General features: G+C 40.6%; 1 long non-coding RNA gene across 1 annotated transcript; it reads right to left on the reverse strand.

Annotated features, from left to right (window-relative positions):
- Nucleotides 1–687: 687 nt before the first annotated feature.
- Nucleotides 688–4,181, reverse strand: LOC129152019 (uncharacterized). The gene is made up of 3 exons (XR_008558734.1): nucleotides 4,163–4,181; nucleotides 3,692–3,750; nucleotides 688–709 (listed from the first exon to the last, which is right to left on the reverse strand). It is a non-coding gene; the product is annotated as an uncharacterized LOC129152019 (long non-coding RNA).
- Nucleotides 4,182–7,650: the final 3,469 nt, after the last annotated feature.

Consider the following 7,650-nt stretch of genomic DNA (forward strand, 5'->3'; position numbering starts at 1 on the left):
TATGACTCAGCTTTAGCCTTTGTAGAAGTAGACGGAGCAAGGTTTTCTAGATTTTGTAAGATTCTTTAACTTGGGCAGAAAATGTCCTCTCTTTTCTGTAGCCCATGTCAAACATTCCAGCATATGACTCAGGACTAAGCCCAACAAATATCAACTATTCCTTGTGTTATTCTCTGACCAGGAATTTCTCTCAAGGGTCTTCAAAAAAGATATTGGACTGAAGCAAGATGTGTCTGTTCTTGGGTCCTTCATCTACTTGAAACATGACCTCTCACTTACTTTAACCTAGCTAATGCTTATTGATACCATGGCTTGATTTTATTTTATATAAAATTTCTGTAAATAACAGCTGCCTCTGGATAAAAGATTAAATTTCATAGACAAAATAGTTCAGGGCAGGATCCTAACAGCTATCTAATCAGACATATTCATGGGATGTTTTTTGAATCTGTACTTGGCTCTTTAATTTTGGACAACATATTCTGAATCTCTACTAAATTTACAGCCTTTTTAACAATGAACTTTCATTGTCATGGGTATGCAAGTTGCAAAGAATTTGGATGAACTCACTGGCTCGGTGGAGTTTCTTAAGTGACCAGAACCAAAGATACAATCTCACAGATTTATACTTATGAGCAGAGACTCAAAGGGAAAATGACCTTTTGAGAAGGAAGAGTCACAGAGCAGCATCAGACGGGAGAGAGGTCCCCTAAAAGAGGTGAATAAAAAATTTCAGAAAAATGTATTTCTTTTCCTGGGAGTGTTTGCATTATATAAAAGGAAACTAGAAAAGCAGAATATTTCTGGCAGTTTGTAAAGCATCTTATAGGTGTTATGTCTCAGCCCAGCTACAAATAACCTAAGGTTGGGGTAGACTGGAAGGGATCAGAATTTGGAACCTGATGCCTCATAGGGGTCCTCTGAAAACAGACCCAGACTCAGAACCTGGGAGAGTGTTCAATATCACAAACAGAGGAGGGTTTCCAAAGGGAAAGGAATAGTCAAAGAATCAGCACTAAAGTGATCTAAGGAGCTTGTGAGCAAGCCAGACAAACACATAATAGATTACCTCAAGGCTCACCCTATCTGAGTGCAAGTAGATAGTAGAAAACAGGAGTCTTCACTAGGTAGCAGTTAGTTGGCTCAGTTAGGATTAAGAGGAAGAACTTTGTCCCCTGATAGGAAGACAGCAAGAGCAAGAGCAATACTTTGGGGACTTGGTGATTGAGAAAAGAATCAAAGGTATGAAATGCAAGAGAGCAAGATGGGGACACGATTATGGTGATGGGGCACTGGGTGGTACTTGGTCACAGAAACACGGCAGAATTCAAGCAGATCAAGGACACCAGATCAGAGTGTTATGGATCTATTTAATTAGCCCATCTATTCCAGAAATTCTCATTAAATATTGTCAATATTCCAGACACTGTTCTTGGCATAAGGAACACAACAGTAATCAAGACATGCTTTCTGTCCACACAGTGTACTGAATAGGTTAGTCCAATACTAAATGATGGAAAAGATAAAGAGAAAATATGAAAACATATTTGATTACTTTACTTATTGATTTAAAAAATTATTCAAAAAAAGAACCCAAAGTAGAAATAATCCATAACACCAAATGCTTTAAAAGTGTAATTCTCCTGAACCCATTCCATCTCATCCAGATATGCTTAATTCATTTTCAGGAGTGTTTTTTTTAAATAAACTTACATAGATATTGCCATATGCCTATTTTTTGGTAAGAAGCTTTGCATTATTTCTTAACAATATGTTATGGACAACTTTTCAAGTCAGTGCATATAGATCTACCCCTGGTTTCCTTGTAGTCCATAGTGTGAGTGTACCATAACATATGGAACTATCCTATACAATAAAGAGGAAATATGCTAATTGACCTCAAGCCGTCACAAAGATGGCGATGCACACAGCCAATTAGGAGGGAATATGCTAATTGACCACCCCACCCTCAAAGATGGCAGTGCCCAGTCCCCTCAGCCCCGCTGGGGCAGCAGGCATGTGGCAAGGCCAGGCCTGCCCCCAGGAGGGCTGGCTGCTCCACGCACCTTCCTCCTGAGTCCCCCAGTACCCCTCAGCCCACCAGCCGCCCAGGGCTGGCCCGAGGCACAGGCAAGCCTTGGGTGGCGGCTGCCCAGCCGCCCAGGGCCACTGAGGCTCACGTAACCAGGGCCGGCTGAGGCTTGCGCTGCTGGCAGTGGCAGCAGCAGAGGTGTGATGGGGTGTTGCCTTCCCTTGATCGCCAGGTCACCTCCCACCCGTGAGGGCTCCCAGACTGTGAGAGGGGGCAGGCCGGGCGGGCTGAGGGACCCACCCCCTTCTGTGCATGAATTTTCATGCACCAGGCCTCTAGTTTCTATATAAGCATTTAGATTGTTTCCAGATTATACTTACAGACAATAAATGTTTCATTTGAAATCTCTTCAGTATAAGATCCTAGTTGGTTCTAGAGCACAGGGGTAGGTTGGGTTTGAAGGTGGGAACCACATGAGAATGGGAATGGGGAAAAAGTTGGGAAGTAGGCAGAGCCTGAGAGGCACACGAGAATTTCCTTCTCAAGTTATCTCATACAGGCAACCAATAAATTGGTCTTGAAGCCCTGACCAGGTTGCTCAATTGGTTAGAGCTTCTTCCCCATATGCCAAGTTTGTGGGTTTGATTTCCAGAAAGGGCACTTGCAAGAGTCAACCAATGAATGTATAAATAAATGGAACAAGAAGTCTCTCTCTCTCTCTCTCTCTCTTTCTTATTAATAAAAAATAAAGAAATAAATGGGTCTCCCAACAGTGGGTTTCTCTTTCATTTTGATGCTGTTTTCTTTAGCTGTGCAGAAGTTTTTTATTTTGATGTAGTACTATTTGTTTACTTTTCCCTTTGTTTCTCTTGTCCTAGGCATTGTATCAGTGAAAATTCTGCTACATGAGATGTTTGATATTTTGCTACCTACATTTTCTTCTAGGATTTTTATAGTTTCACATCTTACATTTAAGTCTTTTATTCATTTTGAGTTTATTTTTATGTATGGTGTAAGTTGGTGGTCTAGTTTCATTTTTTTATGGGAGAAAGTATTTGCTAATGATACATTTGATAAAGTGTTAATTTCCAAAATATTTAAAGTACCCATACAACTCAACAAAAGGAAGACAAACAATGCAATTAAAAAATAGGCTGAGGACCTGAATAGACACTTCTCCAAAAAGGACATAAAAAAGGCCAAGTGACATATGAAAAAAATGCTCAACATCACTAATTGTCAGAGAGATGCAAATTCAAACAACAATGAGGTACCACCTTACTCCTGCCAGAATGGCTACCAGCAATAAAACAACAAACAAGTGCTGGTGAGGATGTAGAGAAAATGGAACCCTAGTGCACTGCTGGTAGGAATGTAGACTGGTACAACCACTATGGAAAACAGTGTGGAGTTTCCTCAAAAAATTAAATATGGAACTGTCATTTGACTCAGTGATCCCTCTTCTAGGAATATACCCTAAGAAGCCTGAAACACTAATCCAAAAGAACATATGCATCCCTATGTTCAGAGCAGTGTTATTTACAACAGTTTAGATCTGGAAACAGCTCAAGTGTCCATCAGTAGATGAGTGGATAAAAAAGCTGTGGTATATTTACACCATGAAATTCTATGCAGCAGTAAAAAAGAAGGAGCTCTTACCCTTTGAGACAGCAGGCAGAGAAATACAAGTATCACATGATCACACTCATATATGGAATCTAATGAAAAAAATAAATTGAAAAAAATATAGATCCAGAGACATAGAAGCATGCAACAGACTGAGGAATATCAGATGGAAGGATGCGGGCGGGGGGGGGGGGGGGTGGGAGGAGGGGAGGGCAGCACTGGAAGAGATTAACCAAAGAACTTATATGCATATATACATAGCCCATGGACACAGACAATCCTGTGGCGAAGGCCTGGGGGTGGGGTGTTGGGGGCGAGATGGAGGGGGTCAATGAGGGAAAAAGGTAAGACATCTGTAATACTTTCAACAATAATGATAAATTAAAAATAAATGAATGGGTCTATGGTTATTGATTACACCTCCTCTCTGGATAGTGCCTTTGTTTCAGAGGTAAGGGAGTCTCATTCACTCAGGCTCCCTTGTAGAGGAGCCAGGGAGAATACCTTTGAGAAGGGTTGGTAGGCGTTGAGGTCTCTAAGTGACATTTCTTGGTTGGAGAGGAATGTGCTTTAGTCAAAAGATAGAAACTGGAAAAAAGAAAGGAGAGAAAACAATGTAACATTTTTCCAAGGTTAATAAAAGTAAACTTTGAAAAAGTTTGATGCAGTCACTGAAAGCACTTAGCTTTCCATGAAGTTAGAAGTTCATTAAAAAATCCTTTTCTGGCTTATTAGAGCCATTTCTGCCTATTTTCTTTCCAAGTGCCTTGTAAGGGAGGACAGCCTGTAGCAAAAATTAAGCTCCAGGACCCAGCATTGCATGCCTCTCAGTGTGCCAGCTCTTCCATCCCCACGGGCCATCCTGCATGGTGCAGCCACATGCTTGACAGATTTTTCATTTCAGAATTTTGGATGTGTTTACTGAAGGAAAAAAAAAAAGTTTTATTTTATTGCAGAAAATGTTAGCAGGAGTGGTGCTTCAAGAATCTCCTTAAACAAAGCAAGATAAGGTAGTCTCATTATTTTGCTATTATATTCTCCTCAGTGTTGACTTTTTCTTTAAGTTCACTGCTGTTTAAGCTATCCTAATAGTCGCCCCTCCCTGCCATTGCATTTTATTATCCGGCTAAGTGACTTCTAACATTTAGCAGGCAAGATCTACATTCATCTCCTCAGAGTGTCACCAAGGGCATCAGTAATTGTACTGAATGTTACCTGCCAGAACTTGGCACTTTATACATCGCCATCATTTGTACTTTCGTTATTATTATTGCATTTACCGTGTTTTGCTCTTTATATTTCCAACTAGAGAACGGATTCAATAGAAGTTAGTCTAGAATCCTTCACTGTATCTCTCATGGAGCTTTGAGGAAGCAGAAATTCAATAAATAGGGGTCTTTTGTGCATGGTCTTGAGAGGACATTGAAGCACAGGTAAGAAATGTGGGCCATAGACCTGGGCATGAATAGAGCTTATGTCTACTACATGTGTGGAGCATGTAGAGTTAGGGTTGTATGGCTGGCTGGGAAGTGCATTTGGGCAGGAACCTCATTTCATGTTTATGAAGCAGTTCAAATTTAGACTTTGACATCTCCAATGTGTTTGTAGTCACAGAGACATACTGTGTAGAATGAAGAAGGTACAACTTTTATTGATTTTATTATTTTTATACATTTTTTTATTGATTTCAGAGAGCCATGAAGAAGAAGAGGGAGATAGAAACATCAATGATGAGAGAGAATCATTGATCAGCTGCCTCCTGCATGCCTCCTACTGGGGATCAAGCCTGCAACTCAGGCATGTGGCCTGACCAGGAATTGAACCATGACCTCCTGGTTCATAGGTCAATGCTCAACCACTAAGCCAATCTGGCTGGGCTGAAGAAGGTACAACTATTAAAGCTGTATCCTATTATGAGACTATAACATCGACAATGAATACTGAGTTAAATATTAAATAAAATTGCAATTGTCTTATATTTAGTGTAATTATATTGTGTATATGTTTGTGCTTTATTAAAATAAGAAGCCTGGTGCATGAATTCTTGCATGGGTGGGGTCTGGCTGGCCCAACTGGATGGGGGCTGATCGGGCCAGGCCAACTGAGGGGAGGGGCTGCGGGAGGTTTGGGGGGGCCCATCGGGGCCCCGATTGGGCTGGTTGGCTGCTGCAGTGTGTGTTATAGCAACTGGTTGTTCCAGTTGTTATGGTCGTTCAGTCATTCCGGTCGCTTGACTTTTATATATATAGATTGCTTTGCTAAGGTATAATTGACGTTCAATACATTGTATATATTTCAAGTGCACACTAGATAAGTTTCTACATATGTATATATGTGAAACAATGACCACAATCAAGATACCCTAAACATTTTCACTTGCTTCTTTTTTATTTTTTAACTAGAGGACCAGTGTGCAAAAATAGTGCGAGATCCAGACTCCCCATGCCGCGGGACCCCAGACTCCCTCCCACCACTGCCGTGGGACCCCAGAGTCCTGCCTGCCACCACTGCGGGACCCTGGAGTCACACCTGCCAGCGCCACCCATCGCGGCCACCGTGGGACCCATCAATGCACCTTCTGGTGAGTCTGGTTAGTGGTCGTTATGGCATTATGGTGTTATGGACACAGGCCTTTTATAATATAGATTAAAAAAAATTGATTTCAGAGAAGAAGGGAGAGGGAAAGATAGAAACATCAATGATGAGAGAGAATCATTGATTAGCTGCCTCTTTCATGCCCCACAGTGGGAATCGAGCCCTCAACCCAGGCATGTGCCCTTGACCAGAATCGAACCCAGGACCCTGCAGTCTGCAGGCCAACTCTCAATCCACTGAGCAAAAACCAGCTAGGGCTTGTTTGCTCATTTTGTCATCCTTTCCTCCTGCTCTTTCTGCCCTCACCTCAGGCAACCACTGACCTGCTTTCCTAGACTTTATAGAGTGGGGCCATACTGTATGTACTTTTTTGGAATCTGTCTTCTTTCTCCCAGTATTAATTATTTTGAGATAAATTCATGTTGTAGTATGTACCAATAGCTTATTCCAATTTATTGCTGAGTAGTACTCCATTACAAGGATAAACCACAATTGGTTTCTCAATTCACTTGTTGATGGACAGATGCTTCCAGGTTGTAGGTATGTAGATTGCTTCCAGTTTTGGGTATTGAAAAATATCTTCCATGGGCATTTGTGTACAAGCATGTGCATAGACATGTTTTCATTTATTTTGGGTAGGGGTGGAATAAATAGATGATTTGTTAAGTATATGTTTATCTTTTTAAGAAACTGCTAGGCAGTTATCCAAAGTAGTTGTTCTAGTTCATATTTTTGGCAACAGTGTATGAGAGTTTTGGGTCCTCCGCAGGCTGGCCAACACTTAATATGATGGTATGTGTGCAGTGATATCTCATATAGTGAACATTTGCATTTCCTTAATGATATTAACCATTAATTATGTCTAGCATTTTTAATATGCTTATTTATTATTCATATATCTTTGGTAGAATGTTTATTCAAATCTTTTACTCATTTTAAAATTTGATTTATTAATTTATTATTCAGTTTTGAGAGTTTTTCATATGTTCTATATTAAAGTATTTTTTATCAGATATAGGCTTTGCAATTTTTTTCTCAGTCTCTGGCTTGCTTTTACAGTATCTTTTATTTTATGTTATTTTTTATTATTGACACTGTTACACATGTTCCCCATTTCTCTCCCTCCTTTGCCCACCTCCACCCAGGTCCTTCCCCCCTCCTCTGGCATTCACCACATTATTGTCTACACATATATGCTCTTTGGCTAATCTCTTTACCTTCTTTCACCCAGTGCCTCCCACCCTCCTCCCCTCTGACATGTCATTCTGTTCCATGCATCCATGCCTCTGGTTCTATTTTGTTATTGGATTCCATATATTAGTGAGATCATATGGCATTTATCTTTCTCTGACTGGCTTATTCACTTAGCATAACAATCTCCAGGTCCATCCATACTG

This window comes from Eptesicus fuscus, chromosome 17 (genome assembly GCF_027574615.1).
Source record: "Eptesicus fuscus isolate TK198812 chromosome 17, DD_ASM_mEF_20220401, whole genome shotgun sequence".
In the NCBI taxonomy this organism is placed as follows: Eukaryota; Metazoa; Chordata; class Mammalia; order Chiroptera; family Vespertilionidae; genus Eptesicus; species Eptesicus fuscus.